General features: G+C 41.9%; 1 long non-coding RNA gene across 2 annotated transcripts; it reads right to left on the bottom strand.

The window, feature by feature from the left end:
• Positions 1–1,929: 1,929 nt before the first annotated feature.
• LOC116216872 lies at positions 1,930–21,257 on the bottom strand. 2 transcript variants are annotated; one of them, XR_004160460.1, is made up of 4 exons: positions 20,914–21,257; positions 20,494–20,612; positions 3,491–3,536; positions 1,930–2,279 (listed from the first exon to the last, which is right to left on the bottom strand). It is a non-coding gene; the product is annotated as an uncharacterized LOC116216872 (long non-coding RNA). The 2 variants fall into 2 exon arrangements; XR_004160459.1 differs by having other exon boundaries at positions 1,932–2,262; positions 20,914–21,254.
• Between the last annotated feature and the right edge of the window lie 311 nt (positions 21,258–21,568).

The raw sequence follows: 21,568 nt of genomic DNA, 5'->3' as shown, positions 1-21,568 counted from the left end.
ACTGCAGCAAAGAGAGGATATTATTGAGGGATGCTGCTAGCAGGTGTGCGTGACACTGTTGTTGTTTGCCCCCTGGGACCCCGGGTTACTGCTGAGAAGCTCCAGGTGCAAGGAGCAGGAGTGGATGTGAATGGCATGGCTGCACTGTGCCTGGAGTGGTTGCTGCACTGCTGCATGCCTGCTTGCAACCTGGCACTGCACGCCACTGCAGAAACATTGCTTTGCTCTGACTGCTGTGAATGTCTTCCGTGTTACTTCAGCATTGTGCCTGAGCACTTACCCTGTCACTTAACTTTGCTGTTCACTGTCTAAACCATTACACCATCTCCTGTTTCTACCTGAGTCCTAATCCCTAAGCATCCAGATGCTGTCAGCCTCACACACAGAACCAGCCCCGCTATGCTAAACATACCCCACCTTCCTCCAGCAGCCTGTCCTTAAAAATAAAACTTCCTATTTCTGCAAAAGAATGCTAATGTCTCTAGTTGAGAAGCTGCAATAAATTCTTCCTCTTTTAGCATGCAGCTATCAATTAGTGCTGGTACCTAATCTGAATGTTTTAAAGTCTGATAGATCTATTAATAGAAAAACACTAGGCATCTAATTTCCAGATACTCAAAAAATTAATTTCAATTCTGTTCGACTGGATTTCTATTTAAAATTACCATGCATATTTTTCTGCTAAGCTGTGTTTCTTTATCCTGACATTATGAGGATTAAGTGCAGATATGTTCAATGAATGACCTGGTTAAAAGGGACACTCTAGTCATACTTCTGCCTGCACTGCTGCAGACACTGCTCATAAATAGTACAAGACCTAAAAAGATGGAAAAAAATGTCATTCCATTTACAGAAACAAAAACCATTTCTGTAGGAAAACAATACAGAACAAAGCTTCAAAAAATAGCCATCCTAACAGAGCCATCCTGCAGACTTTCTGCTGGACACCAGCACATGCCGCTTTAGAAAGCACACTGAATTGCATGAACCCTAACTCAGACAGGCTTCACAAAAGAAAAGAGGAGTTATTATTTATCCCTTGCACAGGTACATACTGTGAAGCTGAAGTTAGTCCCTAATGAAAACACATACAGGCATCATCCTCAAATAAATTCATCTGGTATTATTCCTTTTATGCAAGAAAATGTGCCTGAGAATAGTTGCCCATATTATGCAAAATACTGAGTCTTTTTTCTCTCTGCAGTTACACATCCATGAATCTTTAGCTGTTCTTTCTCCCTATTTTGAAGGAAGTACTTCTTTCTTTCTTTCTTTCTTTAGAAAGAAAACAGGTCACTGACTTCACGGCAAGAACTGAATAACATGCTCAATAATCATAGAATCCTTAAGGCTGGAAAAGAACTCTGATATCTACTCTGATATCTTCTAGTCCAACCATCAACCCATTCCCACCATGCCCACTAGCCAGTGCCACATCTCCATGTTTCTTCAACACCTCCAGGGACAGTTACTGCACCACCTCCCTGGGCAGCCTGTGCCAATGCATCACCACTCATTCTGAGAAAAAAATTTCCAAATAACCAACCCGAGACTCCCCTAGCACAATTTAAGGCCATTACCTCTTGTCCTGTCACTGTTACGTGGGAGAAGAGGTCAACCTCCACCTCACCACAGCCTCCTATCAGGTAGCTGTAGAGAGTGATAAGGTCTCCCCAAAGCCTCTTCTACAGACTGAACAATCCCAGTTTCCTCAGCCACTCCTCAGACCCCTCACAGCTTGCTTGCCCTTCTCCGGACACACTGCAAGGCTTCAATGTCTTTCTTGTCATGACAGGCCCAAAACTGAACTCAGACAGTTAGAAATATCAGGTTGCACTAATTACCCATTAAAGCACAATGTAATGTGAATGAAAACAGGGCAGAGCACAGAAGTATCCTTTGTATAATTGTAGCATTTCCTTTGTATGATATTATTCATCTAACTATGACAAATATTTCAATATTCAATATAGTCCACATCATTAAAAAAAAAAGAAAGCACTGCGCTGATATAGTACACATCCTATGCACAGTAATATGTAAAAGAAGAATGGTTATATTCACAATATTAGTGAAAACACAATATTTCTAAAGACTAAAATTTGAGATTAAAAAGAGTATCTGGGAAAATATTACATCAAAAGTGAGAAAAGCTGAGAATGAGCAAATCATTTTGTAAGTACCTGTATATATTCATCCCCGTGATCAGATTCACTCCTTCATCACATGCTGGATGCATTCCTCAGTTGTGCAGTGTTCTGGCTATAATATCATAGAAACTGATAAAGATAAATGGTGATAAAGAAGTAGAAGCAAAGATGAAAAAGCCATGAGGGATGAGGGCTTTATTTCCAAGGTGGGGCTCTGACTTTCAAAGATAACTACACCCAATAGAGATCAATAAAAAACTAAATTAGATTTGATTCAGGTCCTGAAATGGATCTGTGGTACTGCGGTCTTATTTAGTTCTCTGCTGTGTCAACTTGAGGAAGCTGGATCAGTCAAACAGCGGGCACCAGTGGTGCAGGCAGCCCTTTCTGCATGGCCATAGTGGTGGTACGCAGGAAAGCATGAACATCAGGCCCCATGACACAGGAACCCAGAAGGACCGGGGTGTGTGGGACCGGGGCCCTGCACGGGCACTGTGTGGAGCCCATTCTTCCAAGAACTGGGTCTGTGCAAAGAGTGAACCCAACCACTTGTGAAAAGACTGTGCTGTAACTCTGAAAACCCAAAGTCCCCTGTTTTATCATATGCACTTATTTTTCCTCACGGGCTATAGCTTGAAACTACACACCCATGAAATAGATGGGTATGTTTTATTAATCCTTAGCTCTCACGAAGGAGTAACAGCTCATTTCTCTGATCAAATATGGTAACAAAGAACTATGAGATCAAAATCCAGACTTCTTGGATAATAAATCCCATCTTGATAAGCCCCCTACCCACACCAAGAATTCATCCCGACTCCTGTCTACACAAACTGACTAAGTAGAATTTATTCTTACTGAACACAATTTAACATTCTGTTTTTTAGCCATTTCTCAAATAAAGTACCTCTCACAATTAAAGAAAAAAAATTCAAACTCAAATGTATATGAGAAACGGCGCGAAGGTTAATCTCCATAATAATTTCAGTATTAGATATATATGGAAAATATCATACATTTATTTTATGGAGCCTGAAAGAATAGCATTTATATTTAAGTCTCACATATATTAAAAAAGCAAAAAGATGGCAGACTGATATTATTTATTTAAAGAGTCAAAGATAGAATTCTAAAATTGTTCCAAGACGAGTTTTCAGGCTTGGATGATTTTACGGCTGTTAACGTCAGACACCAAGTACTGCTGGTTGGAAAAAAGTCTGTGATATAATTACTAGCAAAAGGAGTCTCTTCAGTGCTTTGTCTTTGTTAAGATTCCCGGAAAATAACAAGGGATAGCACAAAAGGCAATATTCTCCAAAAAAGTATTCCATAAATTTTACCTGTTTCTCCATCCCAGACTTGTGTTTCTGGCATGCAGTTGACATTCTGTTGGTATGAAAAGATGAAAAGTCAAAACAGAAGCTCTTAAAAATAGAACTCTTTCAAATTTCAAATAAAGCCAATATTTAGTTTGGAGTTACATGGAGCTTTCAACAAGCAGCTTCAAAGGCAGATTCCTACCACAAAATAGCCCAGAGATCTGATGCACTATTAGCACCTACAAAAACATCTTCAGAGCAGGAACTCTTCATTCCTGTCGTGACCTCCTGACTAGGAAAGTAATTTTTAGCCATCAGGATTTCTTTTAATGAGAAACACAAAAAACAGCATTAGTGAGAAAAAATGAAGTTTTGGAAAAACACACTTTGCTATCGTACTGTTGCCTCACTGTCAGAGAGGCTGCATTTAAAGCTAAGATATTATATAGACTCTGATCTTCAAATTCATTCAGCATCTGTATTCACAAGTCCTAACAAATGATCCAATACAACTTGAGCTGGAAATTGAGAAAAAACTTTCACTCAAAATGACAGAAAAAAAGTTTCAATAAAATCTTACAGAAATATTTCAGTAGATTTTTTAATGAATTAAAAAAATAATTTTTTTCCTCAAAGTTTTCTGTAAAGAAGCTGCACCTAATTTTATCTCCAAAGAACAGTGGTAAATGTTCGATTCTGATATTAATTGTATCCAAATTGCCCTAAAATATCATTTTACTTCAGCTAACTTAATTGCTCCAACGGGAACAGACTTCTTGATTGATTTCTATTGCATTTTCATCTCAATTTTTATCCATCTTAACCGGCAGCAGTAGATAATGGAGTCCAGAAAGATTAAGGACAGTCTTTACAACCTTAGCATGCAATTTCTCAGCATTAGGAGGAAAATATGATCACAGTACATATAAATCCACATTTGTTTTCCATCACGAAGAAGGTAGCATAGAAGGAAATACAGATATCATTGAGAAGATACAGAAACTCAAATTGGAGCCCACCTGCAGTGCTTTCATTCCACAATCCTTACACTGTAGTCTCCTCTCATACACTTCAGTATGCTGTAGTATGAAGTACAGCACAGCGTACTTTTACTAGGGTTAACTTAAAAAGGAGCTACTAATACAGGTAAGGATTATTAACAAGCAAGTCATTTGTCCTGTATAATGATACTGTCTGTCTCTCTTCAGGCTAGCAGAAGCCAGATCTTGTGAGCTATTTACACATCTGATACAAGTTTTGAGGGCAGATCACACACCTACCCAGTCTTGTGGCTTTCCATGGGGGTGAGAATATTCACCCATTTTACTGATGGCTTTTTTTTTAGCTTGACAAAAATATCGATACCTATTTTTAGAATAGCTTTATAACATGTCTGGCATATCTTTCGGTTGCTCTGTTTCACATATCGAAAAGCAGTAGGAAAATTATCCCTCTGCCACTCAGTGTGTCTGATGACAGGGGAGTTAGGCTGACATTCTCCGGGAGCATTAAATACACTCACATGCACATATCTAGACACACATACGAGTTATTAGTGTAAATAAGGAAGAAGGCAACAGCTGATCTGACCTGCAGTCAAATTATCTGCTGGTTATCCTCGCTGCATATCCAATAGCTCATTTTTACTCTTTAGCAAAAGAATTTCTTGACAGGGGAGAGCGATAAAACACTGGGTGAGATGTAACAGAAAAATCTCTGCAAGCAGTTTGCGAGCAGTTACAGTTCGGCTATTGCATAAAAATGGGATTAAAAAATAGCCTGGAAGAAAAGACCAAGTCATTATAATCTCGATATATGCCATTTAAAATTCACCTGATTTCCCCCTGCTTTCCCTCATAAATCAAAAGTGAATACACAGATCCCAGGGACGAGGAGCAGGTGGTAAAACAGCCTAAAAATCGCTTTTCTATACTTCAGGAGAAAACTAATTTCATGCTGAAAAGAAAAGGTCATTTTTACTGCTAGTTTAGCCACATGGCTCCCAGGTACCAATTTTGTGAAGTATTACACATTTTCACCGTGGGTCATTTGTTTCCTCTGCAAATTTCCTAGAGACTTACAGAACTGATACACACCGATCTTTCCATCTGCGGCTTTGAGCATATAATGATGATTGGACAGTTTATCTTTCCTTTAATCTGTACAATAAGTGACAGAGAATGCAGAAATGTTGTCTATACGTTATACAGAGCAACTTTATGATGATGGTACCTGAACGAGACGCTGATGTTGATCCCCTTACATTGTACGTTCTGTGTTCCTCTAGGCCAGCTGTAGCTCCTGAAACCAATCCGGCCAGCCACAGATATTATAAACAGATGTACATGGTTGTAGATTTTCTGCAGAGAAGCTAACGTTTGAATTTGTTTGAGAAATAAGAGCTTTGTGCTTGAACAGAAAACACTATTTCCCTTGTTAACTTGAACACTAACCTCTATCCTAATTACATGAAATCACTTTTTTCTCAAGGGCAACACAGAAGAACAAAATTCTTCTTGGCCATGGTAGGGAGATAGCAAGTGCTTAATCCTCAGACGTGGCAAGGAAAAACAAAACAAGACAGCAGAGCAAAGCAGTGCAAGGCTGTGCACTATTCCATTTCCATGACCGAAGTATTCAATCACACAGCATGGGGAAAATTAAATAATATTCAATATGCTGAGTACACTGAATAGAAATTCATATCGAGTTTATTCGGAGGTAGCAGACACGGTATGTCACCATGTAAGGAGAGGCATTTGAGCTACATAAAGGCTGATGCCTTATGTTTTTTAATAAAGTTGAGGACAGATTACATGCCTTTGATTTCAGCCCAAGGTTGCATTGGATGGAAGCTATTTCCTTTAAAGTACTGAATAATTTGGAAGTTACAATAGAATAATGCAGAAAGCTTTGGATACCAAACAATATGAAATGGTAAGGTGTTAAATTGCCGCACCTGAAAGAAAATGCCACTGAAAGTCTGAAAAATAGGTCACTAAAGCTAAACGGATCGACACAAAGCCAAAATGACCATGCTGTACCAGTCATAATTGCAGCCTGAATATTTGGTTCTTTAATTACTTTTAGTAATTAGAGCTCTTGATTCCTGTCTACTTTATTCTTAGTACTACAGAATTATTAGCAATGCATACAGTGCATCACTCAGCCACGGGAACCTCAGCCACCTCCAGCCCTTTGAGGTAACTGTGCCTGCATCCGTGAATCATAGCATGGCTTGGGTTGGAAGGGACCTCAAGGATCTTAAGTTCCAATCTCCTGCTGCAGGCACTGCCAGCCAGTAGGTCAAGCACTAGACCATGCTGCCCAGGGCCTTATCCAACCTTGCCTTGAACACACAGGTACAGGGCACCCACAACCTCTCTGGGCACCTCATCACCCTCTCTGTAAAAAACATCCCACTGGCATCTCATCTAAATCCTCCCTCCCCTAGTTTACACCATGCCCCTTGTCCTGTCACTATCTGCCCTTCTAAAAAGTTGATTTCACTCCAGTCTCCTTGATCGTTTGCTGCTGTTTTCCCAGCAGATATCCAGGTGGTTGAAATCCCCCATCAGGATGAGAGCCTGCAACTTAAAGTAAACCCTCTGAGAGTTGCTGGCTCAGGATCTAGCTCCCCCTACAGCTTCTGTCAGTGCCCCAGACATCAGGCAAGGCTTCAGTGAGTGCAGGGATGTGCTGAGTTCCCTCCTCACTTGCAGCATAAGCGCAAGCAGCAAGGATGCAGCCCAGGTTGGATGGCACAGGACTGATGGGATGCTGGTAGGAGCCTGCTGTAGGGCACCCTCCAGTTAAACAACGCACCTGGCATTCAAGCAGTCATCTGCACTAGAAACTCAGGGACCGACACACTGAAGTTAATGGGAATTTGTGAACAGCCTCTAGGAAGCTCAGAGCCTCGCATTAGCACTGAGGAAGCAGGAAGGCAGAGGTTACAGCAATAGTATGATGTGGGTTCTCCCTGCAGGTTCCTTGCAGGTCAAAGTATGCTAAGACATTTGGCATGAGCCAGCCTGTCCCACACAGCTTTCTGGCACAGCTCCCTCTTCAGACAGTGGGTTGCTTTTTGTTTGTTTTGTTCTTATTTTTGCATTGTTTTAATACCGCATGCGGTTCAATTTCTGTGGCCAGCACTGACTGTGTAAATCCTTTAGAGAAACTGTGAAAACTGCCAAGAAAGACTGCCTGGGAGCGGCATTCCAGAAGCGGCTGGGAAGCCGTTAGCTGTCTCCCTGCCCTGGCATCCTCTCCCCAAAGCACTCCCAACCACAAGCCAGTGCAGTTCTGCACGGTCTCAGAAGAGGCATCTTGACCTTGAGGGCAGCTCCATGTGGGGCTCGGGGAGCTAAATCATGCCAGTTGATCCTAGCATGGTGTCATAACTGTAAAATCCTCCACGAGGAGCAATGTGGAGAGTGGTTTTTTTTTTTACATTTATCACGTATGCTATGACAAATGACAATTTTATGGTTAAATGCACTTGAAAGGAAGGTTAAGGTTCATCTCCCTTCCCTGCCCTAGATTTCATTTATCACCTTGGGTAAAACTAAGAGACAGAAAATACCTTAAAAAATAGAAATGCTTTCCTTTGCCTTGCCTTTCTATTGGCTTAGTCTCCACAGTTTAGGCCTGTATACCCGGAGGTTTGCTTGGGGCAACGGGAATTCTGAAGTCAGGGAGGGAGCCTGAAAACTACAGCACTGGCAAAACCAACAGTAGGCAATAAAACCAATAAAGCAGGAGATAAATGAGAACCAGGAACCCGTAATAGCCAATAAGCTCACTAAAGGTGAATTAGCTGATTCTGAAGTGGAAATACATTCCCCCCAAAACAATCTGATTTCAAAAAGACTAAAGTTGACCTCACAACCACTCTGAGTGCCATGGTTTCCCCACCTCACCAACAGAGATCTACCTTTGGCTCCTATCTGCTGTTAGAAGAACAGCTATTTTATGCCCCCCAAGAACAGGCACACTGCTGTCGGCTAAAAGCAGGAGGGACGGCAGGGAACTGTGACATTTCTAATAGCTACTCATTTCTCTCTGGATAAAATCATTTCTGAATTTAAGTGTGCGGGTGTTTTCCAGCACAGTGGAAGATAAGACAGATGCTGGGTAAAGATTATGCTGAGCCCAGGCTCCAGTAACATGATTGTGGGCATGATGGAAGCTATATAATATAGAGATAATGCACGTGATTTATAGGTTGTGAAAAGAGGGCTGAGTTAGTGGGTTTTTTTTGCAGAATTTTGCCAGTTTAGTTCTGTGCACTAAAAGAAAGGATGTATTTAACAGGCAGGTCGGTAGACTTTAAATTGATAGCATCGTGCCTTAAAAGTACTGTGCCATCCACATCTACTCACATTTGCTGAAACTGCTTTACTCCCTGTAGCTCCCATCCTACAGCAATGTTGTAGAGGTGTTTCTGCTCATTCTTTGTGCACAGCCCTCAGACAGCTTTTGCTGCTTTCTTCTCTGTACTTAATTTAGTGCCACACCTCTCCACATTAGTAATATTGGTCACACGTTGATATATTTAATGGAGTCAGAGGGAGACAAAACCATATTCATGAGGAAAACAGAGGAGTATCTTCAGCCAAACAGTACTCAACACAAGGATAATAACAGAAGACATGAGATAGGAGTATAATACAGACAAATAAAAATATATTCTTGCTAGAAGAGATTATAAGAAACAATCTGGGCATTGATAATCCATGACATGAACAGCTTTAGGGGAGGAGAAAGTCCCAAGTCATTACCTCCCTTGTTTTTTCCTTCTGAAGTACCGTAGTGGAATAATAATAAATTCCTGGGTGCCTCATACTCCTCCCCAGCCTGTGCTGCCACTGCTCCTTTTGTCTGCTTATTCCCTCTTCTTCTTTATTCTCTGTGCCTATTTTTACCCTATCTCACAAACTTAATCTTATGGGTGTTTTCCAACCTAAATGATTCTGTAAGTCCTCCATCTCCTCCTCGCACATTTATTTTCATGCCAGCAGTTCTTTTTCCCTTTCTAAATGCATTTATTTTGCCAGGTACTTTTCTCCCCCCTATACTTCTTCAGGGATGCCAGGTGAAACTCAGAGTTGAGCTTCTTATTGCTAGAATAGAGCTGTTCTGGGCAGCCCCCACGATCCAGGATTAGTCAGCCAGGACACACCTAGAGAATGAGGCAAGTCCCTGGAAAACCCCTGCAAAGCAGAAAATGCCAACAAACCAGTTCTTCTTTGGCTTTCCAATTTGTCCATACTTTTGAGGCTTTAAGAGTATAAAAATGCAAAGCAATTAATAGAAATCTCCATAAGAAATTTAGGTGTACTGATTCAGTTTCCTAATCCAGTAGCCTTACTTGAATCTTAAGCCAAACAGGTATAAATTGATCAATTTAAGTCATGTATTTTTCAAAACAGTAATGAAGCAAAGTATAGAAAAACATTTGTCCATTGAGGTAAGCGAAACAGCAGAAATAAATAGTATCTCACTGGGCCTTGAGGTGTTTGGAGAAGCCAATCCTATGGCCAGAGCCAAGCCACGATGCTTCCTGGTGAAATTATAGAATCATAGAACAGCCTGGGTTGAAAAGGACCTCGAAGATTATCTCCTTTCAATCCCCCCTGCTATGTGCTGGGTCACCAACCACTAGACCAGGCTGCCCAGAGCCACAGATCATGAGTCTGCATTGGTGCATGTAGCTGTTGGTGTCCTCAAGGTGGATCTCAGACCAGAATATACCTGCATCATTATCCAACACTTGTTGATGGCTCTTGGTGGCCTGCTGCTATAGCAGTGGATATAGGAGAAAAGAATTAAGTGATCCAATTTACTGATCTGCAGTGAAATAGTTAATTTTTGAGAGTTTTACTATGAATTCATCTTGTAGCAATGTGACTGGGAATTAATAGGATTATTGTTGAGTGGCTCAGGTTAATGCCATTACTTGTTTGGATTTTATAAAATCCCCGTAATTGAGAAACGTTTATCTAAGTCACCATAAAAACATAGATATTGATGTAAAATTACAGATGGCCAAGTACAGGATGAAATGAAGCAAACTGACCAAACCTGTGCTTGGAGGAAAACACAAATGCCAAATTAAATATGTTAGGCTAATGGTTTAAATGATCCAATTTGTCAATAATAAAGGTACTTTAGACTCAGGTCCTGTTTGATTTTATGCCGTATGAGTCCACAGAGGAAAACATTTGCTTGAAAGGTAGATGGCCTGAACCCAAAAGGGACATTAAGGGAACGAGCAGTTTGGGGCTCTGCATCTTTTCATACTCATTTCACATATTCCTCGTGGTTTTCAGTGAAAACTGTACTGGATTAAATTACTTAGCTACAACTGATTTTGTCCTGATGAATTACTAAGGGAGCAACAGAAAAGCATCTAGAGCAACAAGCGGCTTTTCTGAGGCTTTGTTGAACAAAGAAGCTGCACTGGGACATCAAGTAACTGCAGAAGGTTTTGGTTTCAGGTAGAGCTGGCTGTGGCAAGCATAGCTCCCACTGGCAAATACACTGAACTAACAATTCCCAATGCAGCCACGGCAGCAGTGCAAATCTCTGCACAGACTTTTTGGTGCCTGCGATGCTGAGCCAATGTCAGGGCAGTGAAGGGGATGCTGGAGAAGATAACCTAGCTTGGATAACCTTAGAGAGAGGTAAAGGTGGCCATTTATCTGCAGAAGGAGCGGCTGCGTGAGGCAGGCCCTGCTCTCATTTATCTTCTCCTCGTGGATCTTTTCTCTGTCTCTTCCTGCACTACAGACACAACACAGCCTTTCTCTGTTCCGTAAGATAAAAGATCTCCTTTCTTGGCAGCTCTCTCCTTACAATGCAGCCACAGTGGGCTTCCCAGCACCACGCTCTCTCTCCTGTTCCCCAGCACCCACAGCCCTGTGCCCAGGCACAGCCCCTCCTCCTCAGGTCCTGCACCCCAGTCCCAGCACCCTGCAGCAAGGACCACCTCTGCCTTTCTGTTTCCCATCACTTGCTTGGCCACAGAAAAAATAGATTCACTACAGAAAATCAATACAGTTTTCCAGAAAATCTTGTTAGTAAGAAGATGGTGTTGGATTGTTCTTAGCTATGACTGTCTTGATTGCCATTGATTCATGACTAATATGTCTGATAAGTTTTAATATTTCTAATTGGTTTCCGTTATACTCAGGGAATGAGAGGCTTTTTCAACCTGCACGCTTGTACCACTACCTCCTGTTTGCATCTCTGTGTGAAAAGAGATGATCCAGAAAACATTCCATGTGTCAAAGTTATGATTTAGAAGTAAGTTCTATCTAAAAGTATTCGCTTTTGTCTGTCCCTTCATTTTCTTTGAATATCGGCTAGTCCATTAAGCACAATACCTACAGGTTTTAGAGAGTGATTCCTCTTTGTGAATTTCATTTAATGGCTGTTTCAGTCTATGTTTGTTCAATGCCTATAAATCTTCCCTTCCCACAAGCAGAAACAAAATAAAAAGAAGAAATTTCTTTTTCTAGGCTTGAGAGCTTTGTTTCACAAATGTACAGTATGTGGCCGGGAAACCAATGTCAAACAAGTATGAACAAAATTGTTATATGGCATACATCAAAAGATTGCAGCAGTTGTTCAAAAGAGCAAAATAGCCGAACGTGGCCGTCACGCAGAAAGAATTATGGTACTGTAACTTCCACAAAAGATGTAATTTCCAAACATCCTTGACTCTTCTTGCCATGTAAATGTTTTATACCTTTTCCCTATTTTCCTGTAGCTATTACGCTCTCCATCTGTTGCTGTTTACATCTAATACACAAAAAATGAATAGATATTATGGGATGCTTCAGATTTTATACATGCAAAAGATCGATTTGGATCCGAGCTAGAAGAATATCCTCATGGGAGGGTTTACTCTGGTGGGCAAATGCCAGCAGAGGCAGCATTTCATCATGTGTTTGCTTCAAAGAAAGAGAAGGGAGAAAAAAAACAAAACAGCACAGATTTATAATCTTGAAAAGCATTATGTATTCCTTTAGGGATGAAGAAAAGAGAAAAAGAATGAGAAAAAGTGAAGAAGAAAGAGAACTTAATAGACAAAAGCACTTCATACGGACACCTGCATCAGTTACCAATGTATAAAACCATTCTAATATTCTCCTTCATACAAATGATTCTACAGACATCAGCAGAGTTACTCACTCCAATTACTACTATAAAGAAGCTCCTGCTAGATGCACCTTAGACTAGGAGCTGCATGAGATGTGGTCTCCTGAGGACTTCTGACAGATTTATGACAGAGAAAAGGTTATGCTTATTGACTTGAGGAACAAAAAATACATATTTATGTTGCTGCATAACCGTTAATAAAAATGATGATCAACTGCAGCTCAAGATTTATGCCATGTAGAAGATTCCAAGGATGCAGTATTACAAGAAAAACTGTAGCAACATCTAAATTTAGGGATGTCTGATATTTTCTATCAGATTGTACATTCCAGGCTTACAGTATGGCCAAATTCCTTGAAGTAAAGATGATATTTTCCTTCTTTAGACTAAGTTAAAAAAAATATTAAGCAAAATTTAAGATTAGGGAAGGCACATTATTTCTCACAACTACTTAAAAAAACACCCCTTTAATCAAGAAATGAGAGATCCTTCATGATTTTGAAGAAAGAACAAAAAAACAGTTTTGTGTATAGCCTTGCACATGGGAAGAGATCATGTATATGCTGTCAACACATGTGACAAATGCTCAGTTCACACCTGTCAGAAAGTGCTGGGCACTGTTGTGAGTTATTCTGTGGTGAGCTGAGTGCTCACAGGGTTTGATTTATGGGATGTTTCTGGCACCAAGAGAAGGAAAAGCCCAAGACGGAGAGCATCTCCTCTTCCTGTGGGGAGACGGGAAGGCAAGCCAAGAGAGCTCGTGATAGAATAGGTACCAAAATAATATAACAGGGCCTTGATCTCCCCTCAGCCAGAAGGAAACAGCCATAGTAGAGGTGCCAGAGTGAAAGGAAAGAGTTGGTGACATGACAGGAAGCCCCAGAGAGTGCTGAAGGGACAACTGAAGCTAGAGAGAACTCACAGACATAACAGCCTTATATCATGATAAACATGCTACCAAACATTTGCTTTGAGGCCAAAGCAAAATAACATCTCTCTCTAAAAACTCTTGCTCTATAATGGGATCTGTTTTAAGTGTTTGTAAAATAACACTGAAAATGGTTGGAAGTTTTTCTGCTACCAAATTGAAGCTTAGGGATTTAGAGTCATAGCCTATTAAAATTCTGTTTAGCATGCACATTTTAACACAGATGCTTCAATAAAAGGGGTTTCTGTATAATTACCTAATGACTTGCTATGTCAGTCATGATAGGTCCCACATTTGTGCCTCCCTCCCCGAGAGTTAAAGAGAAAATAAATACACAAGTTCTTCCCTGCTGCATTTCCAATTTGGGCTGAAAGGAGTAAATAGTTTATGGATGTCTCTGATGTGATTTGCGTTGCTGAGAAAACAAATCCTATAAGACATAAAAGTAGGCAAAAATATGTGCTTTTTTCTTTTAATTGAATGGAAAATGTTCTTCAGTGATGGGTGAGAATACACTGAACTTTATTTTCAGTTTTAATGCATTCCTCAGTCACTCTACTCCCAGGTATTTTCATCCTAAGGTCTAAAAAGGGTTACAAATCTGCAGATGTTGGAATGTCTTGCCTGAGTACGGTTTGATTGAGCAAGGAGATATTTTCCCAAGATGCATCCTGGTGTGAACAAGTGCTACCAAAAAGCTTGCAGCCATTTCAATGTCTGTTAAGAAGACAGCCCAAATGAGGAGATGCAACACTAGCAGTCCAGGACAGCGGTGCTTGAGCCAGCTCAGCCCGGAGGCATGCTACAAGCTTTAGGAAGCCTCACAGAGACAGAATCAGCCTAAAGAGGAGATTCCTCTGGTTTCAGCATTCCATAATATTTGCCAAACACTGAACAGCAAGTCACCTTGGATGCTGCTTCCACTGCAATGTTTGGAGATCCCTAACTGGGACCTGGACCTCCTATCCAAAGGTCGAACTCAGCCCTCCGGGCCCCAGCCGTAGCCCAAACCCATGGAGCTGCACTGCTGGCTGGAGAGCTGCGGGCACTGCTGGGACTGCGAGGAGCAGCACCCGCATGGTTTGCTGCTGTATGGCAGCCCCATCCATCACACTGTTACTGCGTACAGCTGACAGTTGCAACTAAGGCAGTAAGAGGAGGCTGTGTCAGCCAAGTGTCTGCATTACCGCTGGGGGAAGCACGGGGGCTTTTTCCCACAGCAAGAAACGATTTCTGCATGTGATCACGGTGTTGTCTGAAAAATGTCTAAACATGAAGAGTTCTGAGTATAAAAGCAACTGGATTTGAGCACTGTTCCCAAGAGCAACCCTTACAGACTCCCAAAGAAGCAGATTTACAACAAGGACTGGAGAACAACTCAGTTACCAGATTTCCTCTCCCAGCTTCTTCCATGTACTTTCACACCAGTAACCAGGGGCCCATTTTCAAAAGAGTTCCCCCTCCCATCTTCCCACACGAACAACGCTCGGGTGTCCGACTGCGCTGCAGCGCCCAGTGCCTGCTCCTGTCTCGCACTGACAGTGTCCCAAGATGTCTCTGCTGACATCTGGACTTCGTTACTATTGCACTGCAATATCAGAACATGTACGAACAAGTGACAAAGTATTACAATGAGTACAAAGATGTGTAAGTGGAAACTTAGAGAAAGGAGAAAGGTAGCATTCATGTGACTCTTCAACCAAAAACCGTATGAAAAGCGTGCCCACGAAGCCTTAGAAAAATTGCAGCACAGACCAGAAAATAACATTTGCTTTGTTTACCAAACATTTCAGAGTTATCCAGGTACTGGGAATGCTTCCCTTTTCATAAAAAGCACATTAACGGGAAAGCTCATTGCTATAGTGCTGCTGCAACACGCACACTAATAGGGCTGTCCATCTTCCCCAAGAGCTACTGCTTTGAAGGAAGCTACATAAAGTGCTTAGGGAATTTGCCATTCAGCAGTTCCCTCAAGATCTGCATCCATCTTTCACTGATTAATAATGAAGCATTCATGAGATGTTTCTATGTTTCCACGCTCCCACCAACTACACGTGGCGCAGTCTTTGGAAATTAGTTGTCTTACTTGCAAGCCGAGCAGTGGAGACAGTAATTCTTCACTGGGAATATTAGTAAAACAAGGCCTGCATTTAGGGGATTCAGACTGGTAAAGACAGTTTCCTAAGCTGACATTTAAGAATCACTGACTTTCAAATACCACATTAGCAATCAAGAAATCAACATTAGCTGTAGAAATGTTTGGAAGAAATGTAATTAGCTCAGCATGCTCTGCTTGAAACCAGTACTGTAGCTATCAGCTGCAACAAATGCTAAAATGCAGGATTTGTTTTTCCATTGAAATACATTCCGATTTACTTTAATGAAGGCATGAGGGCTTGAGACATCAACATTTCTGAGAAACTGCTGGAGCGAGCTTAGACCGGGGTGGATTTTTCTCCATTAGCTGAGCAGATTCTGGGAAAACAATCTGTCTTTCTTTTGCTTGGTTGGCACTAAACGCATTGCCGTGACATCGCGCAATACGACCAGGGAGAATGCGTGGTAGGTTATTATTAACATGTTTTCATTTCAGTTATGTACAGAAGTTACTGAGATTGTGTTTTATACACAATTACATTATGAATTATCAGAATTGGCCTTCCTATGCTAGAATTAAGTGCAGAGGATGTCAAGTTAACAGCCCCCGAAAGCCAGTGCTTCTAGGCACAGATGGCAGAGCTCATGTGGAGGGAGAGGAGTATCTGGACGCACAGCAGTCAATATTTACTCAAACCCAGGCAACATTGGTACTGCTTTAATCTGACAGCTGCTTGGAAATTTATTTGAGTACACGGTGGTCTCAGACCACTGCAGAGTTAAAGCTGCCACCCTTCCTGGATTCCTCAGTAAAGAAGATACGGATTAAATCCTGAATGTACTTGGGAATTGAACTGAACTATATACTCAAAGCTGAGTATATAATGTAGGATGACAATTAGCTTCTGCAATACATCTTTCTTCAAGCGAAAAGAGACCCTAAGTTCTTAGCTGTCTATCACTTTAGCACTTTTCACAAGTACCATCAGTGCACTCAAATTTTCAGAGCGAGCTGGAGCATGAAATCACACTTCTTTAATTTGCTCAGTGCAAGCCCCATGTTTCTCTCAGTGTGGATCAAAAGGCAGTGACACCCTTCATGCCCCAGCCCTTTCCACTGTGCCAGGCATGTCCTTGCCAAAGCCAGCGAGGTGACCTGCGGAGGCATGGCCCCATCCTACAAGCAGCAAGAGAAGTCTGCTGCGAACACATCCATTGGGCCACAGACTGCCAGAGAGCTTTCTGGAACGGGCCAGGAGTCAGTACTGGGTTGGAGAAGAGTGACAAGGAGGGGAAACGTGCATTTTAGGAGAAGGACTGCGGGGACAGAAGTTACAGGGTCACAACGCTCTCAGACTGTGAGCCAGAGCTCCTCAGTACCGTGGTCAGATAAATACTAATGCATTAGTTTTAAAACGCTGCTCCGGAATGTCACCTTCATCTCCATTGATCTCTATTACCAAACAGGTCCTTCACTGTCACTTGTGACAAAAGGCATTAGTCAAGGAAAAGCTCTAAATAAACTCGGGGAAGCAGCGCTTCTCTCAGCCACACACGATAACTTTGCAAAAAGGCTCGAGAAAGTAGAGCACAGAAAAAAAACAGCTATTACCACAACTGAAAACTGAAATGTTCTATTCTAAAATTGTCGAGCTTATCCAAAATATTTGACTTTTTTTTGTTGTTTTTTTCTCTCCCCTCTAGGAAGGTTGTTTTTGTCTGGATTAGAAAATAGCCTAGTGAAAGATTTTTAACAGATTGACTTTAATCCCCACATTACACTAGGGTAGATGATACCCAGATAGAACCATGTGGCTGAAATTTAGCCGGGATGTCCCACAGGCTCATCAGGGGTCCCCACCACCTCCTATGGGAAAACTTGAGCACTGCATGCCCCAGCTCCTCTCCTGCTGCACACTCAGAGCAGGACACTCAGTGCACAACCAGAGCAGCATGTTCCTCTGCACGTTGATGGACGTGCCCTGGACAGTGTTTTAGCACATACTGCTCCACAGTTTGAGGAGGCAGAAAGTGAGAACTCAGATTTAGAAGAACAGTTGCCTAAGGAGAAATAAAACAGGGTGGTTTGGCTATTGATTTGGAAAGCTGGTTGCAGGAATCGATATGATGAGTTTGGATGGGCACAGCCATGTGAAGGAAAGCTGGTTTGGAGATGCTCTTGTCATCACTTAATGTATATGTGGTGAGCTGAGAGCAATGGCACTGCTTTAACCACCACACACCCATGAACTGCTGCCATGCCCATTTGTCAGAGCTCCAGTATTGTGGAAGTGTCACCAAAGATGAGCCTCCAGGGAAATGATATTTCTCTCTTCTTCTCTTAAATCTTGAATCAAAGGCAGACAAAGGGGCTGTAAATCCCCCTGATGGTTGCCCAGTAAAAAGGTACCTCTGCAACAGTGCTTGTGGAGCAGAGTTGGATGCAACCTTTCTTTTGTGCACCACAGCCCTGAGAGAGCTTTTCTCTGCTGACGCACCTTTTGTGGCACAAGAAAAGAAACAGAGGCAGAAGGGAGATGTGAGGAATGAGTGTGCGTGTGCTGGCTCCACAGCACTGAGGGCAGTGTGGGGGGGAAGCTCCAAGACCCTGTACAAGACCCCTATGCCTGTGCCATGCAGGTTTTATACTTATTTCCTATGCTCTTATGCTCTCCAGCATCAACGCTGAACTAAGCTTCTGCTTCTTGTTTTCCATAAATATTGCAGTGGAGAATTAGCTGAATTTAATTACAGTTATCATGAAATAGCAATAATTAATCAGATGCCAGTAGCAGCTGTATTTTGCTCTTCTGAAAGCCAGAAACTATTTAAAAACTATTTCATTACAAGCAGAAAACTATTGTAAAAGCAAAGCAAAAAGCATTCCATTTATAGAGTCACATTATCCCAGAGAACACAAACACTCTCCAAATAATAATCAAAAGCCCCTCTTAATAGCATGCTGTTGTGGTAAGAGCCTCTTAGGGGACAAAGTCTAGAGAAACATTCATCTGGACAGCACTGGATCTACAAGGCACAGAGAGGAAGAGAGGAACACAAACAAAGCACATCCGTTTTCTCATCTATTTCAGCTGCTGACATGCACTTTCAGTAGAGAGGGCCATCTAATTACAGAATCATAACGTTCTCTTAATGTGCATAAATTGCTCTAATTCACACATCAGTTCCTCTTTTGCACTGCAAGAAGCATGTCAGTGCCATGAGGATCAAGCCCTTCATAGAACAAAACCAGTTGGATTTGACACCTCCTGCTCACCAGCTTTCCACTTGCCCTCCTCCCAGCACAGTGCGGGATCTCTCTGGGCTTGGAAGTGGAGTGCAGAGGGTTCCCACCCCCAGCCCCCAAAGAGAGCAGAACATCTCACAGCTGTTCCAGCTGCAGGGGGTTGCACCAGGCAGCCCCTTTTGTTGCCTGGTCCCTGCCAGAGCTTTGGGATCTTGCTCTGGTATGTTTTGCCCATAAGGATTTGATGTGCATAGAAATACAAATGTACCACTGAGGGAATTCTGATTTTGACACTAAAAATAAAGATGCCAGAAACTACACACCATGTACAAGATCAGTTTTCTTTGTCACTGTTCACATGACTTACAGTTGCAACCCCAAAACCCTATATACCAGGCTGTGTAGCAGTTTCATACAACTGTCACCTCAGTTCCATGCAACCACCTGGAAAACTACATGGCAGGTAGTGGGTAACGCCCCTTTACATCTTTGTAATTGTGAACAGCAAGAACTCCTCACTGATAGTACAAATGCCAGGAACACACGACCCATGAGACTTCTACATACCTCTGAGATAGCCTCATAGGTCCACTGGTCCACCTACAGAGACCTACAGAGGTATTTTAACAACTAGTTTACTTTTCTCAAAGCTGAAATGTACTATAAAATGTGTCAAGCCAGGGTTGTGGTACTTTATGGATGCACAGTTTGGGGCAGGATGCCAAGTTAAGATATGGCTTTGCATAACTCTTCAGTTGTAAAACAGTTTACACAGATTACTTTTTTAACACTGTCGATTTAGCTCTCCTGCTGCATCTGAAACCACTTCTGCTCCTTTCTAGGGCTTCTCAAGAGAAGCGCCCAAGTTGTAACATATTTCATAAGTGCAGAGATATTAAAACTTGAAGCATAAAGCCTCTTCCTATCCCTGATGAAGAAATTTCCTGTGATTTCTCACTACAGTGACAGAGAAGGAAGAAGAATTCTCATCAAAGTCAGGCAAATAACTCAGATGGAGCAATGTAAGCAATATAAACTCACTTTTTTAAGGTTTAAAATCATCCATTAGGAGGTCATCCAATATATTTGTTCCTCCAGGCCACATACTTGCATTAATAGTTTTCAGTCTCCAGCTCCTGACACACTGCAGTGAGCACTTTTCACCAGGAATTGCCTCCCTTATTTGACGAATGAGCCCACCTCTTAAATATAAGCCTCAGACACAGTCCTGTCCTTCCAAAAAACACTTAGTAGCTTCCTTTCATGTTTTCTAAAGAGTCCTAAACTTCACAGACACTTGCTCAGGACTCGTGGATTGATGAGTGGCAGCACCGAGGGTGGGAGCAGGCTGACAGTGTCACAGAACTGTGAAGGCTGGAAAGCCACTAAGGTCATCCAGCAAACCATCACCACCATGCCCACTGAAACATGTCTCTCAGTGCCAAGGAGCTGGGTGTTGGGGCCCCATGAGGCACCCTTGGCACATGGAGTGTGCTGGTAACGGGTCACTGCCACACAGGGAAAGGGCAACATGAGACATCTCTGACTTCAAAAGAAAGAAGAAAAGGGTATATTTACACATACGTTATCTGCTGCTTCCACACTGCATGCCTTTTCTCTTTGCCACCAGCAGTCCGATGGTTGGAGGCATCCCAGTTATGGCAGAGTCTTCAATCAGTGTCCAGGTCCAAGGTCCCCAGAGCCTGAAAAGTTGATGCAAGAATAACGGTGAGGGGGAAAACATTAAAGGAGGACTGCCCCCAAATACCCTTGCCTTATGGTACAAGTCTCACCACCTCTTGTTTTCCTTGGATAACCCCCATGCAAATTCTCACAAGTAAAGGCTTATTTAGCAATAAGACAAATCACAATTGTCACTGCAGAAAAACAAATCATCTGATTAACTTTAAAGAATCTTTCTGAATTCTCAAAATAGTGTCTAGGTCTTTCAGAATGTCATTTTACAATGCCTTGTTTTAGGTAAACAGACAGATAGAACAGGACCTTGAATGGATGACTGCTGACAGCTTAAAACATTAAAACAAAGATCAAGCTTTGGTTTGGGAGCCTGCTGTGCATTGGAAACATTAACCTACTTTGAGTGAAGCTTGCTAACTGAGCAGAAGAGAAAACAAGTGGGGCAGGCTGAAGGGAGATGTGCAGCTCCTCCTTCTCATGCCTTTGGAGCTACAAGGACCAATCGCAATGAGAAGAATCCAGCCAAAAACCTAGCTGTCATCCAGCAGCTTAGAGCTTCTAAAAAGCCCAGTGGTGAGAGTGAAGCTACTTAATGTTTTGATTTTTCCCATCTGTTTGGAAAAAAAAGGAAAAGTCAGGTTTTAATTATACTTAGTGGGCAGAAATTGAAAAAGTTTTTTTTCGTTTTTTTTCTTTTTTCCCTCCCAAGTGAATGCTGGCATTGGTAACAAAAAGCCTGCCTCAGGTTGTTTGTGGGGGTTCAGACAGCAGCTTGTCTGGAATACCAGAAATTATTACTTATTGAAACATGTAATTCCTGCTAAGAACAGCACTGCCTGCGTTTCCATCATTTCTAGGGATAATTGATGTTTCCTGAGTAAAAGATGGGATAAGTAAGGATGGACCCCCAAAACACACTGAGCATCTTTACCACGACAAAAGCAAAGCGCTGTACATTGGA

Source organism: Meleagris gallopavo, chromosome 8 (genome assembly GCF_000146605.3).
Source record: "Meleagris gallopavo isolate NT-WF06-2002-E0010 breed Aviagen turkey brand Nicholas breeding stock chromosome 8, Turkey_5.1, whole genome shotgun sequence".
Lineage (NCBI taxonomy): Eukaryota > Metazoa > Chordata > Aves > Galliformes > Phasianidae > Meleagris > Meleagris gallopavo.
Note: the sequence above shows the minus strand (reverse complement) of the source record. Positions and strands in the feature narration are given on the sequence as shown.